General features: G+C 35.0%; 1 protein-coding gene and 1 non-coding gene across 2 annotated transcripts in view; one reads left to right on the forward strand and one right to left on the reverse strand.

Moving 5' to 3' along the window:
- Positions 1-19,588, reverse strand: part of LOC106673880 (protein CYR61) — a 310,348-nt gene that overhangs the window by 158,593 nt on the left and 132,167 nt on the right. The window lies entirely within an intron of this gene.
- Trnan-guu lies at positions 3,384-3,456 on the forward strand. The gene has a single exon. It is a non-coding gene; the product is annotated as a tRNA-Asn (tRNA).

Consider the following 19,588-nt stretch of genomic DNA (forward strand, 5'->3'; position numbering starts at 1 on the left):
AAGACCTAACGATATCTGTTTTGACTGTCAAAACATATCACTATATACAAGACCCATTGGACATAAGAAGTGAAACTGTCGGATTCTACCAAGTCGACCAAAATCTATTATATCCGATATTCCCATTCAAAAATAAGTTAACTAGTCAAGCTCTTTACTCAGCCAATCATATCAAATTCCACAACGAACTCTTTCTTTTAAGTTTCCAAACGTTCCATACAAACCTCTCGTTCCATCCTGACTCTTCATACCTGTAAAACAAAATCAGTTTTTATAGTCCTTTATCTCTGTATACTAACTAAAAGTTCACTAAGAGAACTTTTCTCAATTCTGATAGTTTGGCTTAGTCGAACGGCCGTCGGTAACGCCACATGCCGGTAGTTCGTTTTCCTACCTACACCACTGCTGCCTATAGAAAATATACAACGGTGAAGATTATCTTTACATCAGGAAACCAACTGTAGGTTTGCAACTATTAACCGATTCAGCAATTTTTGCGATTATAGAGTGTTAGTGTAGTTTGTATGTCCATTGTCTGTTAACTCCTCCAAATCGGAATTTGAAAGGCGCGGGAAACGTGTATCATACCGGGAATCTAAGTCCCGTCTGGACAGCTGACAGATGTTAAAATAGAAGTGAAAACGGACGCCATAAATTCCTGAAATCTCTTTTTTGTAAATACTGACGCCCATTATTTATATGCCCAATTCTCTAAGCCCGGCCGGCACTAATACAAATAAAGTGTGAACGTTTCGATTCAGTAGTTTTCATTTTTATGATTAACACACATACGAACATTCATTTTTATATATATAGATAAGAAGTTACCTATTTCCGATCTTATCTATGGAAGCTCACCGTACCCAAGGTCTTGCTAGTTTGATAAGAAGGAGCGTCATGAGTTGCATAATTTCTGATATTTACCCACGATAGCTCCAGCCTTCTAGGCATTGGTTTTCGCTTATATGAAAGCCGCCCTGCTTTAGTTTTATCGCAGAATAGAAGGAAGGCATTATTCAAAGAAAACTGCCGACTGGCTTATCGGGAATTATCTCCACGCCCATTGGTTATAAATTGTTTTCCCTTTTGTACATTAAAACTTGAAACATCGCTAAGAAAACTATTTAATTTGACTTTGTCTTACAACGAATAAAACTTTCATTGAGTTACTTGATAAACGAGAAATCTAATCCTGGAACCTGATCAAGACACAGGATAAACCTAAATTAATCTTTTAACCAAGAAACATTTCTATTTCCTTGAGTTTCACTTTTAATTTCCAGGTCGTACTACTTCATTAACTTTTCTTACTACGAACTTTATTTGTCTTTACTTGTTTTTCCAAAACAATTGCCGAAAAAGCTCACTAAACTTTTTTTTATGAGTAGGATGTGAAGTTTTATGGCTGGAGAAAAATACGGTAAAAAAAACTTGAAACTGGTGAATAGAGCATACACCAAGGAGTCAGATACGTGTTTCAATTTCGTAGTCAAAGATTGATGAAACTCTGGTTATATAACTTATCCCATTTCACCCTAATAGCATCAAGCTCGTAATGAGCTGTCGGCCCAAGATCTTTCTTAATTTTTCTACTCCAGTCATTGCCGGTGCGCAATTTTTAGATAGCCCAAAGAGCGGATGGCAAAGTTAGGAAACTTTTGTATCTTTGAGAAGAAAACTTCTTTACACATTGTCAAAAAACATCATTGACTAATTTAATTTCTTTAGAACAATAATAAACAAAAAGACAAATCGATAAAAGCCAAGAATTTTTAAGGAAGAAATATTAGCTAATTTTCTGACTGTTTATTTTGTCAAAAAGAAATAAACTCATTAAAATAAGTCAACTATTATTACTGTTTATTTTATATAGGGTGATTGGCGATAAGTGTCGAAAAATTCAGGAGGTGTTTCTACTTACCATATGCAACAAAAAACTTCCTATAAATCCCTGTCCAAATTTCAACGATAAAGAAGTAATTTCAAGTTCTTTTTTTAATTTTTCGACTTAAGTCCACTAAATTGCTTTTCAACTTCAGAATTACTGAATTTACAAAAATCTGGTTTGTGCCACCTGAAAGAACATTAAATTTGCTTTAGGGAAACCTATTTACGTTCCAGAATTGATAAAAAAATTTTGCACGAAAAATTCATTAAAAAAATGTTGAAATTTGGAATTTTTTAAACTGTTGGATTTGTAACTGTTAAAACTACAAACACCTGGTGCTTTATAATTCCCTCAAAAGTTCTCCATTCAATTAGCTTCCAGCGGCATACCCACCTTTTTGGATTGCGCTTCTGGAAGGCACAAATATTTTTACAGTCAGTAATTCTGAAGTTTAAAAGCAATTTAGTGGACTTAAGTCGAAAAATTAAAAAAAACCCTGAAATTACTTCTTTACTCTTGAAATTTGGACAGGGGTTTATAGGAAGTTTTTGTTGCATATGGTGAGTAGAAACACCTCCTGAAATTTTCGACACTAATCACCAATCACCCTGTATATTCGACTAAATAGAATCTGGTTTTCTCTTTTTTACAAAGCTGGTAGGGATTAACTGATTGTTTTGTACTATTTAATGACTCGTTGTTTCATTCAAATTGCTAGTAAGAATTTAGAGGGCAATAACTCTTCCCTCTTTTCAGTTTAAAAGCTCGGCAGGATTAGTAGATTAATAACGCTAGGTTAAAGCTGTTTAACTGGGCCTAGTGTAAATTACAGTGTCTAAAGCAATTGTTAAAAAGGAGGAGATTAAAAAAAATCCATTAAGGCTTTTCGAATCACTCATCGCGCTTATCCGTGGATCTTTGTTGTGATTTTATACAGAGATGTCTTTGGGACAATTATTTTAAAATATTTTCCCTATCTGCAGATACTCCCACTCGTTCACTCTGATATGCCCAATAAATCACCGAGGCTATGCATCCAACTTAATTTATTGCTTCTCTTGGATAAAAAAAAACCTCAACAGGAAAGATAAGAAAAAGCTCTATCGAAATATTCGACAGGAGGAAAATATGCACAATATTTTGATATTCACATATATATTATTTGAAATTGATGAAAAAGGAAATTTTCTTTGTACTAGAAAAAATAATCATCCACCAACGGCAAGTTTTAAATTTAAATATTTCGTCAAATATCTGTTATTACAATTTCCTGCCAAGGTATGAAGTACATGTATTTTATGATTTGTCTACTGTTCATAATATTCCAATTAATATGGATAAATATGACCACTATGCAAATATGGATTAATTTACTGATTAAAAAGAAGTAATTACTTCTGAAACATAACATAAATCACTGAGAATCGAGAAATACACATTTGAAAATACGGCAAAAAGAGGGAAAATTTGAACGGTTATAGATTGAGATGGCGAAGTGACGATAGCCCAATGGTTAGAGCAGCGGCTTGTTCAGCCGAAGGTCGTGGGTTCGAATCCCGCTCGTGACAATAATTTTTCATCTCAGGCAAAAACCTAAGATAAAAAGAATAATTAATTGGGAAAATTAATATGGTCAGTTATGACCACTAAGCAAATATGGATTAAGTTAATATTTTGTTGAAGTCGTGAGGTGCGGTCAAGAATGAGGTAGTTTAGAAAAACACCTTTTTCATTTTGCTGACGTTTCGACTTTCATTCAGGTCATCTTCAGTGCCTGGGTAAATTACAAAACTTAAGTTGATTTGAAAAAAAATACAATTTAACATTTAAATATAAATTTTGTACCAAGTATTTTACACTTACATAAAGTGTGGTGCTATTATTCTTGTGGTGTCATATTGGTTTTTTGTGAAAGTGTTGTGAAACTTTTGTATTGGGCTGTTTTTATATGACTGTGATCCGCCGTGTCCCCCATCTGAGAAATTTTCTTTGATCATAGGCGGTTTTATTTAACTCGAAGGAAGTCGATAATGGGGATTTCGGGATTGGATTTGTGATTCGGCATTCAATATTGGAAAGGAAGTTAATTATTAAGGACGATAACCAAGGAAATATGAAAATAATATTTAATAGTTTATTTGCTTTATGATCTTGGCGTAGGTACGGCTGAGTTCCAGTAACTGTTCTGTAATTGATGCTGAGTGTGTTTCTGTTAATGTAAACCATTTCAAAAATGTTGCGTTTGTATTTATTTTTTTTCTGTGTTTAGTATTTGTATTTTGTCGAAATCATTTTTTTTTTCAAAGTGGTGCCAATGATGTGGGATTGGTTTTTGATGTTTTACAGTCATAAATGTGTTGTTTTTGCTATTTTTCTAGAATGAGCGATGTAATTCCAATGTATTTGTACGCTGTTGGCGTTGGGTCTTTAAGTTAGGAAAAAAGTGTATGTACTTTTTATGGTTTTTAAAAGTTATTTCAATGTGTTCTGAGGAAAGAAATTTACTTAATTTGCGTGACAATGTGTGGACGAATGGAATGGACATGTATATTGGTCTGTCTTTGTTTGATTGTGTTGTTGTGTTGTATACTGAGGAGGATGTTGTTTTGTGTAGTGCTGGGTTATAACTGTCAATGATTATGTTTTTAGGGTAGTTGTTGTTTTGTAAGATTTGTTTGTATGTTTGAATATTTTTCAGGTGATAGGATTCATGACTTAGAGATAAGATTCTGTGCAATAATTCTTTAGGCGTTCTTAATATTGTGTTGTTTGATGTATAATTGTGGTAGTGATCAGTGTTTTTTAGTTTTCGGTACTAATTAGTGTGCCATCTTTTTGTCTTATTACGAGTATGTCTAGGAAGGTATTTTGTTTTCTGCATTCTTATTCTTTTGTTGTATTCTTTTAATATTCTTCGACTTTGATCAGAGCTAATGACACATTAAAAGTTTACTTGAAGCGTTTTAAGTACTCTGCATTCCATGCTTGCGTTAATTAGCGGAAATGAGAGCACGCACTCCGCTTGTTTAAGTCGAATTGATAAGTCCCAATTATCAGAAGACTTTATTCAAGTCGATCTGAGACAGCTTACACTTAAAATGGCAAGAAACTTCACACGTGGCAATAATCAAAATTTTCTGTCGTTTATCCTTAATTATTCAACTTTGCAAGGAAGTTTTTCTTTGTCATACGTTTTGCAACACAAATATAATTTGAAATTAACCCGTTTATGTTTAGTGGTTTAATTGACGATGTTAATTATTTCATTTAATTATTCTTGTTATGTAAGGTCTTGGTTGAGGTAAAAAATTTATTGTCACGAGCGAGATTCGAACCCACGACCTTCGGCTTGGTTCAGCCGAAAGGTCGTGGGTTCGAATCCCGCTCGTGACACTAAATTTCTCAACCAAGACCATACATAAAAAGAATAATTCGAAATCTTTTAATCATGGTACTGTATGTAAAGTATAATGAATATATTGTTTTTATTGTAATCACTGTTTTCAGAGTTGGGCAAAATCTAACTAATTCAATCATGATTAAGAATTTTGATTGAAGTTTAATCATGATTGAATTAGTCATGAGTAAATTAATCATTATGTGATTTAATCATAATTAATTCAATCATGAGGTATGACTAAATCATATAATGATTAATTTACTCATGACTAATTCAATGATGATTAAACTTCAATCAAAATTCTTAATCATGATTAAATTAATTTGATTTTGCCCAACTCTGGCTACAATGACCAACTTACCAAAATCTAACCGACTCCGGATAAAAATTTTGAGATGAGAGACGTGCTCAAGGCCAACCTTCAAAAATTGTTATCATAAACGAAAACCAAAGTTACATAATTATTCTATATGTCTATTTTATTACAATCAAGACCCCTAGATGGTGTATTTTCCAAATAATGTAGAAATCTCTCCTTTTAAGTGGAATAAATTTTAATTCAAAGAAATATTTTTTACATTGATCGGTTATGTAAACATATTTACTTTTCAAAGCGTAGCTTGTTATAGGATTTTTTTATTTTATTATTATTATTATCATTATCACTATCATTATTTTTTGGCTTTTCATAACGGTGGAGTTTTACATATAATTGGAACATTGATTTTTGTTAAATAAGGCGTTGAAGGATTTTCGTTTTGATGAAATAAATTTCTGTTAGAAAATTTTTTAAAAGTGATGAAGTGTATTTTTCTTTTTTTAGCACCCATTTGAACATGATTTATCGAAATTTAGTCATGACTAACTATATTATGACTAAATTAGTCATGCCTCGTATTTAATTACTAGTCATGACTAATTTAGTCATCAATGACATATGGCGACTAATGACTAATTTAGTCATCAAACACATATGGCGACTAATGACTAAATTAGTCACTTCTACCAATCATGACTAACAGTCTGAGTGATTAATCATTAATCATTAGACATGACTAATTTTTGCCCAACTGACTGTTTTAATCTGTCAGACTTTTTCGTTTCAGTTTTTTACCGTATTAATCGGTTGTATCTGAGTTATAAGCAGTATGAGACTAAACAACAAAACCCTGAATTAGATTTATTTATATGTATTTAATCAGCGTGTAATCAGTTTATACACAAGTTAACCATACGCAAACAATGAATAAGGAAAAAAGCACGTCTGTCGACCGAAAACAGCGAGAACGGTCGCAAAAAAGTTACTAGTTTATTATAAAAAAAAGGAAAGGAATAAAAGCGTTTAGAAAGAGTACACATAAGTCCCTTTTGATTTCCAAATATTAAATCTTTTAATCTTATCCTGATCCGATTTTGTGGTGGGAGTTCATTTTAATCCTAGATCATATTCCGATTAATTTCTGATCAGTTCTACCATCGGTATTTCGGTCAGTTAGTCATATTTCAGTTTTATTGCTATATATATTGTGTCAGAAATATAAGCAGGGTGACAAACCCCTGGAAGTATCTTTGTACATACCAGAGATCGGAAAATGGAAAACTCATCTGACATCCCAAAAACTGCAGGAACTGACGCAAAACAGTAAATATTTCTCAATAAAACTATAAATAATAGTGATTAATTGGCATATTCCAACTAATGTAGACGCTAATTTGAACAATCTAAATTACGAAAAAGTCTAAACAAATACCAGTAGTTTATCGAAAAAAAGAAACCAACGGTTTGAATAGAAAGTACAAAAAGCCCATTATGCAGATTCTCAATGCTGCGGGGATTTATGTTTAATCCTGTGTCATATTCCAATTAATATCTGATCAATAACTTCTATCATCACCAGTCCCGATACGGTTTTTTATCGTATTTATTGGTTGCATCAGGGGTATAAGCAGGGTGAGAGAAGTCGACAAAATGAAAGTACCAGTGGTTAAATAGGGTGGTAATTACATATAGTCCAAATAAGGGCGAGAACAGGCGCAAAATATTAAATTTTTCTCAATAACACTGTGAATCAAATTTATTGAACGATATTTCTTACTAAATGTAGACACTAATTTGAATAATATTAAAAAGAAGTCACGATAGCTCAAGTGGTAGAGTAGCGGCGTATCAAGCCGAAGGTCGTGGGTTCGAATCCCGCTCGAGACATTGACTTTTTTATCTCAACTTAAAACCTTAATTAATTGAATGTTATTAATTGGTCAAGCGGACCACGAAAAATAGTGAATATTAAAAAGGAAGAAATTTAAATCAATACAAAGTATTATACAAAAAAGGAACAACCGTTTGGAAAGAATGCATGAAAGGATCACAATGCCGATTCTCAAAGCTTTTAAGCTTATTCTGATCCGGGCTGATTGTGAGAGTTCATTTTAATCCTATGTCATATCCCGATTAGTATCAATCCTACTTCCGGAATATTGATGAGCGAGATTCGTGACAACGTATTCCCATTTTTGTCCTAACTGCAGGCACTCTTATTTCATGGGTGGCATGATTTCTCGCGGCCAGTGAACTGTGGGCTGTATCGATTCCTTTTAAAGCTTGCGTTATTTTTAATAGCGAACAAGCCGGTTGAATTTTTTTATTGCAGTGAATTTAGGAAAATAAAGTCACCACGTAGCATTTTTATATTTGAGGTTGGCAAAATAAAAATTGTGGGTATTGAACCTTATAAAACGTTATTTTAGACAGGAAAATAATAAGAAATTATAAACAACAAATTTGATTAATAATTACTTCGTTTGAAATATTTATTTACGAATAAAAAGTATTATTTTCTTCTTATTTTCAGTTGATTTTTGGTGGGAATCTTTACATTCTCATAAATACATTTATAGTGTTTTGTTTTAAGCTTCTTAATTTTTTTTTTCTTGTTCGTAAAGTCTCCTTTCTTATATAAGAATAAGTTGGTATAAGTTCTAAGCTGTCAGGGCATAAAATATTTTCCAGGATTCGATCAAATGAGTTCTACCGCGAATAAGTTTGAGTTCGCCTTAAAATTTGAATGGAACTTCTCTCTCACAATGTATTGTTATAAAATGTGGGCTTTTCAGACTTGTTTTTCCAGGTGGAGCCTGGAATACTCGCGCCAGGATTCGAACAATGGACATTGAAGAAAAGCTCATCCTAATCCGGAAAGCCTTTTGTTCTAGGGAACAAACCCTTTCCCAGTCGGCCTTTAATTTCCTCCAGGGACGAATTACAGTTTTATTAGAGGTCAAGCCTCTTGAATCCAAACGTTCGTATAACGCCTCTAAGTCGTAAGGCATCCTGCATGGATAGGAACACGTGCCTTTCAGCCCTAATGTTTCATCAGCAACCGCCTCACCTCGGCCACTCGTTCCACACCGTCTCAATTATCTCAGCCTTGTGGATTTTCGCCAGCACTTATAAACTTTTTAGAAAGTTTTGTAAGAATAAAGTAATACGCTGAAGGGCAATCACGATTAAATATTCTGCACGAGGTATGAAAAGTTATCATTTGACTTATTACAAAACTTATTAAAAGGTTTGATTCAGCTTTTACTTAATAAGGTTTAAAAATAATGAAATGAATTAATTTCTGTCATATACAAGGGGAATGAATGTAATTTATTAGCGTGAAAGGAAGGGGTTGCTTATAACCCCGTCCCGAGGAATATCAAGTACTCTGGGGTGAGTATATGACGTCTGGAGAGTAAAAGTAATTTATTAGCGTGAAAGGAAGGGGTTGCTTATAACCCCGCCCCGAGGAATATCAAGTACTCTGGGGTGAGTATATGACGTCTGGAGAGTAAAAGTAATTTATTAGCGTGAAAGGAAGGGGTTGCTTATAACCCCGCCCCGAGGAATATCGAGTACTCTGGGGGAATGAGTGTGACCAGACATCTATGTTTGTGGTGATGTATATATATGTATTGTATGTTTTGTTTTTATTCTGTATTTGACAACCTGAGGTACAAACGAGAGACTAGCATTCTAGAATATCAACGTAGTATATATCTGAAATCAGAGAGTCAGTAACCAGATCGAGATGCTCAAATGGCTGCAGTTGAAAACAAAATATGCGCGAAAGAAAAGAAAAAGATGGAAAACATGTAGAGGGCCGGCGATGACCTCAGATGTTTGTTGGCCCATAAACTTCCCACTTATATTATATACAAGGGCTTCACGCCTAAACACCCTCATTGGATGTCTTCGCATAGGAGTTAGACAGCCTTAAACGTTTTTCCAAATTATTCTCACTACACTAGTAACGTCTTAAAGCTGGAGTCCCACTGGTCGTCACAGTCCCATCTTGGTTCCATTAATTCCCTACACATTATTTCACACATTTGCAGATGATACTGCCCAATAAAAATACCGTGTAACTTTGGGAAAATGTCACCACTACATCTACATCATTCTTCCTACAGTCGTCCACGTCGGGCTCAATATTGACAAAAGACTGACTTGAAACCCACAAACAAGACAAAAATCTGACTAGACAAATTATCAAACTGACGCTACACAAGAAACTATTAAACCCATTTAGATATACGGCATTGAACTGTGGGGTTCAACCGAACATTTCAGCTATTATCGCATTCTGATTTCCCAATTCAAAATCCTCCGAAAAGTAGTCTACGCTCCCTTCTATGTATCTAATCATAGAATCAATAATGACCCCGAAATTCTTTTTGTGAAAGTTGTCATGAAATCCCAATACATAGGCTTGTTCTGAATGGAAAGATTTGAGATAAAACAACTCATTTGAGCTAATATGTCTTTGTAAAGACCATTTCCCACTTTGGAAATGTTCGAGAACGCGAATGGCCTGTAGCCGTAGAATTATACTGCAGGGTGATGGGTGGGCCAGACCCAAAAAGGAAAAAAGTAGGCAGGAAGGATGTGAAATTTATTCGTCATAAATATAATAAAAACAAAGTTTTTCAAAACTGTAACATCAGCTGAACAATTCTTCCCACCAAGTAGTGTAAGTTAAGCCCAGGCAGAGAAACTGAGTCTCTGGTCCATTTGTGCCCCCTCCAGCCAGCGGTGATCATCTTTGACATATAAGTAAATTCATAAATTTCAATAAGAAATCTGTTAAACAACTCTCCAACTCCCTTCTCAGCAACCCCCATGTTTTATAAATATTTCAATCCCTAAATAAATAAGTATTATTTTCTCCACGTAGTTAACAGCTACTCCAATTTATATTTCTTGGGACAACTTATATTTGGAATATTTTGATTTAAATATATTTATAAAAAAACAATTTTAATATTCTTTCCATTAAACCCATCACCACCCTTTTCATCTTACAAACAACCCTATATCTTAGTTTTAAACCCGAACTTTACTCAATCCCCCAAGGAGATGAAAGCATCAAAAGCCCCGCGATGTTTTGGGCTCGGAGGCATAGCACGTACACCCTACTAGAAGTGGTGGTACTTCGTACCCTAGTGTAAAATTTTGTTTTATTTTAAAATTTGTACACATCGACAATTTGAATTTACATTTAAAATTTCTAAAAGTAAGCAGAATCTCACCGGGATGTTTGAAAAAGTAAAAGAATTACTTAAAAAGCACATTCATTTATACATATGGGAGGGCATGGTGAAAAATCTCACAATTTTTTGGATATTCTGACCATTCTTTAATTCTTGTCAATACCAGCAAGTTTTTAAACTATACTACAATATTTTGTTTTGTTTTCCTCAATTTCCTCAAGATAATCTAGCTTTTCTTCCAAGCCGTATATAATTATCTGAACAGCATGATAATTTTGTATTTTACTCACGAAACTTGTACAACTTTGGCAACCAATAAAGATCTTTTTCCTTTCTTAACGATCTAACGTAATTGTAATTTAATGTACATAAAATTACTTCAAAGTAAGGAGAATCTTTCCGGGAAGTTTGTACAAACAGTCGAATTACTTAAAAAGCACACTTATGTATAAATATGCCTTGTGATACTGCCTTCTTTTGATTATTTTTTAATACCTCCAATTTTATTGGAGATTTTCTTCAAGACAAACTAGCTTTTATTTTAATTTCGAACAGATATTAATATTATTGGACATGAAAGAATCTTGTTTGGTATTTCATTTCAGGGTCATCACGGTGCAGAGCACATTAAAAAATCTCACAATTTTTTTACTTTTAATTCTTGACAATAACGTCAAATCAAACGTACTATTTTATTTCGTGCTATTTTTCTCAAGAAACCTAGTTTTCCTTCCAAACAGTATATAATCTGAAGAGAAGAAAAATCTTTCTTGTATTTTACTTATGGAATGGGTAATGCAGGGACAAGCTCCAATACTACTCAGATAACAAGGATCGAGTAAAGCTTCGAGGGGAGCTTCAGTTAGACAAAACTATAGGGTTATAACTTGCTGATGCTACGACCTCTAAATTCAGTTTTGATAAAAAAAAATTGTAATCAAAATACCTTGCAGAGCAGACTGGGAGAAGTGGAGCCCAGTTGATGGTCGACCATACCTGGTTTATAGATGGCTCCAAAACCGAATATGGATCAGGAGATGGCATTTATAAACCAAGGGCTAGAATAAATAATAGCTTTGGACAATATGCCACTGGGGTAAAAAGCCGTTTTTCAAGAGGTAACAGTGGCCCGGGAGATAAAAAGACTGGGGATTGTCAATGGAAGAGTAACAATCTACTCTGACCCCTGGTGGCAGTGAAGGTCATTGCCGGAACGGCGGTAAAGTCTAGAGGACTTCGTGTTGTCAGGCATTGGAGACAGTAACAAACTTACCGCTGTCTTGGTACGAGGACACACAGAGCACTGGGGCGAGGAAGGCCGATAAATTGGACAAGGAAAGTTCAATGAGGACACCTATTGGCCCTGAAACCTTTCTGGCTTACCAAACTGCCGAAAACGCGGATCCATTAGACAATGGATTACTAATAAGTCCTTCGTTCAATGGATATGTAGCCGGGGACAGATATATGAGAAAAAGTTTATCAAAGGACCATTGCAGAAACTAACGGAAGAGTAACCATCTACTCTGACACCCTGGTGGCATTGAAGGTCATTGCCGCAACGGCGGTAAAGTCTAGAGGACTTCGTGTTGTCAGGCATTGGAGAAAGTAACAAACTAACCGCTGTCTTGGTACCAGGACATTGGGGCAAGGAAGGCCGTTAAATTGGACAAGGAAAGTTCAATTAGGACACCTATTGGCCCTGAAACCTTTTCTGACTTACCAAACTGCCGAAAACGCGGATCCATTAGACAATGGATTACTAATAAGTCCTTCGTTCAATGGGAATGTAGCCGGGGACAGATACATGAGAAAAAGTTTGTCAATAGACCATCGCAGAAACTAACGGCAGAATTACTAAATTTAGGACGTGCTAGGTCTAGAATAATAGTTAGGCTGCTAACTGAGCACTGCAGACTCAGGAAGCATAGACTGGGACACAACAAGCCTGTGCAGATATTGCCAAGCAGACAAAGAAACAGCATAACACGTCCTCTCTTGGTGCAAGGCTGAGAGTCCTAATCCTGGGAGAGGAAATAAAGCCCTTGAAAAATCTTTCTGGTCTGGAAAAAAGACTTAAAACTTAAAGAGGATTTCTATATTTAAAAAAAAATAGAGGTGCACAATAATCCAATATTGGTCGCGGTGCACAGGTCGTAAAGAGGTAAGTATGTAATCTATCTATCTACTTATGGAACGTACGGAACTTTGGCAGTCGGCAAATATTACTAATTTAGCCTTTCTTAAGGCTTAAATAATCTAATGCTTATATTAGCGCACTTCAAATTGCGTACAGGTAAGCAGAATCTCTCCGTGAAGTTTGAACAAACACTCGAATTGCTTAAAAAGCACATCTATGTGTAACATGCCAGAAATCCAGGCCAATTTCCGGCACGTGGCCTGTAATTATTTGTCAATACGTCCAAGTGTCCAATCCATACTATTTGTTCGATTTTTCATGGAAGAATCATTATTGATTTTTACTTTTGGAACTTTGTAAGTGGTAAATGTAGATTTATTGTATATTTTATCAATGACCTTAACTTTTGAAAATTGCCTAAAACGACGCAGAATGGATTACGCTAAGAAATTTAATCAAGCGCACGATTAAAAAGCACATTCAACTTTAAATATAACATGAGATCTTGCTCAACTCTTGCGAACAACCCTGCAAAATATAACGTACGCTGTATTGGGACGGATATCTCGACTTTTACTAGTTTTTTTTTTCTAATCAAAACTGCGACGAAATTAATTTTCCTTTCATTTTATGTATTTTAATTGTTTACTGTTTTATTTACTTTGAAGTAACTAAGAAACAAGTGAACGGGTCAAATTTCCCTATGCACACCAAAACGTTTATGCTTAATAGGATTATATCTACCTAGTACTTTAAGTTACTTAGTAAGCGTTGCATAAAATATGATTATAGATACCTTATCAAACGGTATTTTGTTTCGTTATAATCAAGAATGTGATTTTTCATGTTTTGTCTTTGTATATTAATTTTTATTATCTTATTTTACCACATATTTCTGGAAATTCGGCCTCTAACGTTATATGTAATAGTGAAATAAGAAAATAATGAAGATAGTAACGGGGAATAAGTTGTAAAGCCTATTTTTGGAATCGTTTTCCTTTACCGGCCGGGGCAATAAAACTTCATTTTCGTCGAAAGCTGGCGTCTGATATTCCCCGCGGATTCCACAACCGCATCACGTAGTGGCCCACCTCGGTTTTAGATGTGTGCGTGGTTTATCGAATAAATCTGGAAGGAAGCTCACTTATCCTTTCTAGCCTTTAAATCTCTCTATCCTTGCACTGAATCGCTTTCGGTGCCGATTCATAGCCCGTGGCTCGTACTATGCAAATCGAAGCCTATGGATTGTTCTGTAGATGAACTACTACTATTCAATTTCTGAGGATTAGCAAGGAATTTAAACTGAAAGGGAAGGTGTTTCGACTGGAAAAACTTACCAAAGTTTCACCGCCAAATAAATTGAAGAAAGCGTAAGTATGTTAGGTGAATAAACACTTCAATGGCTTGTGTGGTAAATTGCCTTGAAAATGAATTGTTAAACCAACAATAATAATATAAAGATAATAATAAAGTTTATTAAATTTATAAGCATTATTATAATAATGTGAACATAAATATGATCAATAAAAATAAACAATACGTCATGGATTGCTCGATGTGTCCCACATAATAGAGGCGTGTAATGCCTTGGCTCCATTCAGAGAGCGTGTAGGCATGCCGCCGGATTTAAGAATGGTTCTCGGACAAGGTAGCGAGTTTCAGGATCCCCTGTTCCGCTTTGCTTTTAGGGGAATTGGGAATTTTTTATTAATAGTAGCCGTCGTGGCCTTCTTTGTTAATACTGCTCTTTAGAGTAGCCGCTAGGTCTTTCTATATGCAAGTCTGTTCCTTAGCCTGGATAGAGCTTTACAGATCATTAGCCTTCACCGCCTAGCGGTCGAGGCTCACTTCCCCGCCGGAATTTAGGAACGCCAGAGTGGCGTTCCCAGGATGGGCCACGCGGAGGCGTCCGGCTAGGGTGTGGGGAAGGGCCAGTCGGAAGCTAGTATCTTTGTTCATCGTATATTTGTCTATGCTTGCCAGCCTTTCTTCCTCATGACGTCCGTCCAGAAGATGACAGTCGATTTGAAGCCGGCTGGTGTGCTTAAAGCTTTTTCTAAACTGTCCATGTCAGCAGCCAGCGTATTGGTTTCTAAAATCCACCTTTCGCGGGTTACTTGATACTGGGGGCATGTTAGCATGTCATGTTCTGCAGTTTCGTGATGGCCACACTGGCAGAATGGGTCTGGCCTTAGGTGAAAGGAATGCAGTTTGTGGGCGAAGTCTCCATGGCCTGACAACAGCTGCGAGATGAAGTGGTCTCCAGTCTCCTTTCGATGCTGGGTAATAGCCTGTAAGTGTACCTCTCTTTAATGGAGGTATTCCATCTTTGCTGCCACTCTTCAATTATCCATGCCCTTGCTTCACTAACTGTGTTAACGGGCAAGCACGGGGTGTAGCCATTCTGCAATTCCCACGTCGCACATGTTTTTAATAGTAGCCATCAAGATATGTGTTTTGTATATGTGAGTGTATTTATTAGTGTGAATGGGGAGGGGCAGATGGTGGCATAGCATCCCCGACGCCCCAAGAGTTGATGAAGTTGTGTACGTGATTTGAGGTCGATGGCGGAATATTTATAAAAGTATTCCATCGACCCCAATTGGATTGGTTTGCAGTAATAGTAATAATGATAATTACTATACAATAATTCGAATCCCGCTCGTGACTTCAACTTTTTCATCTCAACCAAGACCATACATAAAAAGTATAATTAATTGAAATAAGTAATTTAGTCTTATTTATTATTTATTGTTCTTGAAATAAGTAAATGGAAACGATAATAATAATTAAGAACAGAAAAATGTAAAAAAAAAATAAAAATAAAATAAACATATAATTTTATAAACTGCAAAATAATATAAACCTCCCAGTTTATAAATTATTGTAAACGGTTAACAAAAGTATAAATTTTCCTGAAATAAAATAAATAACTGAATAGAAACTAATATAATGTATTAGTTAAATGCAATAAACGATATATATGAATATGAATAAAAATAGATTAAGTAGAAGAAATAAGGAAAAAAGGAGGGAAAACTCATAAGGTAAGGTTGAGATGGGGAGTTGATGTCCGAGTGGATCGAGGTCACGATAGCTCAGGTGGTAGAGCAGCGGCGTATCAAGCCGAAGGTCGTGGGTTCGAATCCCTCTCGTGCCATTAACTTTTTTTCATCTCAACTAAAAACCTTAATTAATTGAATTGAATAGAAGAAATAAGGATGAACAAGAATAAAATTTATGAAGGGAAATAAGTATACACATAAGAATAAAAAAGAAACAAAAATAATAATAACATGGAATAACAGAATAAAATAATGTTATCATTCAACATAATCCTTCCTGTATATCCAGGCTACCCTGTTCCACCAATGTAGCCCAATTGGATTCATCCAACAAGCTTAAAAATTCTTTCCTTGTGAATACACTGCAGCCGAATCTTCTATATTCAAAAAGAATAGGGCATACTGCTATATAAAATGTCCTCCCTGAAGTTACAAAGTAGTAGTTCAGAAGTAGTAGTACGGTTTTTAGTTCAAGTTAAGCAACTCGCCTCTTAATTTTACCAACCATCTGATAGATCGAGGTTCTAAATTTGCACACTTTACATTCGTATTTAGTTCGGTGTATAGTGTGTCATGTCGGGACATCATGGCTCTTGCCACAAACTCTTCTCTTAGGGCTTATCGAGCCGATAGAATTAAAGAATGGAAGATGCTTTTAAGTGCATGAGTGTCTCAAAAATCAAAATTAGGGTCAAGGATAATGTTGGAATCATCATGCTTACGAGCTGGTGCCTTCCATTCAAATGCCCAAACTATCCTTTTTTTGTACATTTCACACGCCATGATCTTTGGAAGCCTGGACGATGGTAAACCTCTCATATTGGTTTTAAATTGCGAATTTAAAATGAAAACATACATTGGGTCTAGCTCAGTTTCTATCATCATTGTATAGGCAGGAAAGAAACAGGGAAGGTAAAATAATTTACGATTAAAATACCATTGAACCATTTCCACCTCTAGGAAATATGTAAATCCCCAAACCTGGGAGAATCGATAGAGAAACTGAGTTAAAACTTGTAATTTAGAACTTAAAGGAACTGACGAGTCTGATATAGCTCCAATCTAGATGGTACTTAATGCAAACTTTGCAGTTTTTGATTTTTCAACTGTATGTTGTTTTGAAGGACAACTTAGAGGTTAGATAGACTCCAAAATACTCATACTCATTAACTACTGTGACCCTTTTGTTCTGGTATTTTCAGCTTTCATCCTCACGAAGCCTACCTCCATTGTGAAACACCAAGCTTTTTAATTTCTCCAAGTTGAGCTTCTACCTCAAAGTTGGCAATATGATTCTAGCCTGCTACTGTTTATTTGAAGATCTGCATTTTTCGCATTGATAACAAAAACTAATAATATTACGATAATTATTCAATTTTAAGATATTTACGGTAATCAGGTAAATATGTTTTCGTGCTATTAAACTTTTCACATGCTAAACGTGCTTTTCCAATAGTTTCATGTTCATGTTCGTTTTATGTTATTTATTTTTTAATTGTCCAAGATAAGAAGAAGGAAGTATTGTTTGCTATCTATTCAAAAGTGCTGTAATGAAACTGAATTTTATTCTGCTATGACCACCTTTTTGACAGCTTTCTTTTCAATTTAATTTACTACACCAATCTGGTCCTTTTGTTAACTTCCAAATTAATCAAATCACAATTTATCTAAATCCTGTAATGAAATCAATTGAAATCTTACGTGTGATACAGACAATGTTTATAAACAATGTTGCCAACGTTCCTGAATTATTTCAGAACTTTTTCAGAGGTGCTGAGGAACAAAAATAACTGGGTTTATCGTGTCCCATTTAAATGGAAAGCATTGGCAACGTCAAACAAGTCTGGACGTGTTTACAAACAGAGCTCAGTCAACCAGAGACCTCGTGTTAACCTTAAAAGAGTTTACGAGATACCACAACTGTTAGATCCCCAGAGCTTAATAGCGTCCAGTGTGCTATTCATTCTGAAGTAGTTTACCTCTAACTTGTACCACAAATTCGAATTAAGCCAACTTAAAATCATTAGCACGATTAGCACAGCTTTTCGGAAGACCTCTAATTACAACATCATTATTTAAAATCTGTTCGTTTATCGTTTTAATTTAAACTAGATTTAATATAGAATTATCAGAAACTGTTAGGTATTTGTGTCAATAATACAAAATCCAATAATGCATGTTTGTTGTCAAGTAACTCAATCCCGATCCGTTATCACGATTGATTTACGCGGCGAAACTTGATACATCGATGGTTGATTTATTTTTCATGGTTGTATACTTTGACCCACAGATGGATAAGTATTTAAATAAATAAACGTTAAATTATGATCCAAATCCTCGCCGTGGTGTAAAATTTAATACAATGTAATAATAATATAACAAGTGACCAAAAGATATTATTGAAATATTATTTAAAACTAAGATTTTTGTTTTATTCAATCTCCCTCTTACACTATCTTCTAAGCTCAAGCACCCCACGGACTTTAAATTCCTGATATTTCGTCATTACGAAAGGAAATCTCGGGCCAAGATCTTATTATCCCTACAATCCTCCGAAACCTACCCACAAAACTATTTACAATGCAATACTTCGGAGAACCTATTATCCAATGCAGTGAAAAATATCCTTGATAACCGCCCATTCCCAAGACCGAATAGATCTGCCAGTGACTAGTCCACTTATAGACCAATAAGATTCCTTTCTGTTTAATCCAAAATCAAAAAAAAGTCTTCTATTCAAAATTAAAAGAACAATTCTCATATTTCAATTTCAAAATTTAATTCCCACACATCAACTTTCTTTCTAGAATTCCCGTTTTCCGATTTTTAGAGAAAATAAGACAGTTTTAAATATAGTACTTTGTATATATCTCATATTGTGGTTTTTTTTGTACATTGAGATTATTAGTGTAGTATTTATTAGCGTGAATGTGAAAGGGTCGATGGTGGAATATTGAGTACATCCTCAACCCTCCAAACATTAGTTGTAAGCATGCAAAGACTCAAGATCAAACTTACGTATTACAAGGGCAAAGAGAACAACCTCTACAAATGCATTATAAACTCTGCTAAACCTACCTCCATTGGAAATATTTATACAAGGGGAGACTGGGAAAAGCTCACTTAGGCTCCAGAAACAATTAAATTGGAAAGGAACAAACAATTCGGGCATACAACCATAATCAACACAATCAGACACCCATTGTTAGAAATGGGGACTGACTATATGATCTTAGAAACATTCTTCACAACTTCCTACCAAGTCTCAACGGCCTATAAAGGAGAGGAAGAACATAGGAGAGCATCAGATATACAGATACATGGTACACAGACGGCTCCAAAACAAACGAAGGAACCGGATCAGGCGTTTTCTGTACAAGCCTAAAATATGAGCAATCAAACTCATTAGGGAAGTACACTTCGGTCTTTCAAGCAGAAATACATGCCATCAATGCTTGTGCCCTAAATCTTAAAAGATGTTACACTGGCAAAAAAATCCTCATAAGATCTGATAGCCAAGCAGCCATTAAAGCGTAGCATGTAAAAGAATCACATTAAAA

The sequence above is a fragment of the Cimex lectularius genome, unplaced genomic scaffold, assembly GCF_000648675.2.
Source record: "Cimex lectularius strain Harlan isolate CLEC.00 unplaced genomic scaffold, Clec_2.1 scaffold42, whole genome shotgun sequence".
Taxonomy (NCBI): Eukaryota; Metazoa; Arthropoda; class Insecta; order Hemiptera; family Cimicidae; genus Cimex; species Cimex lectularius.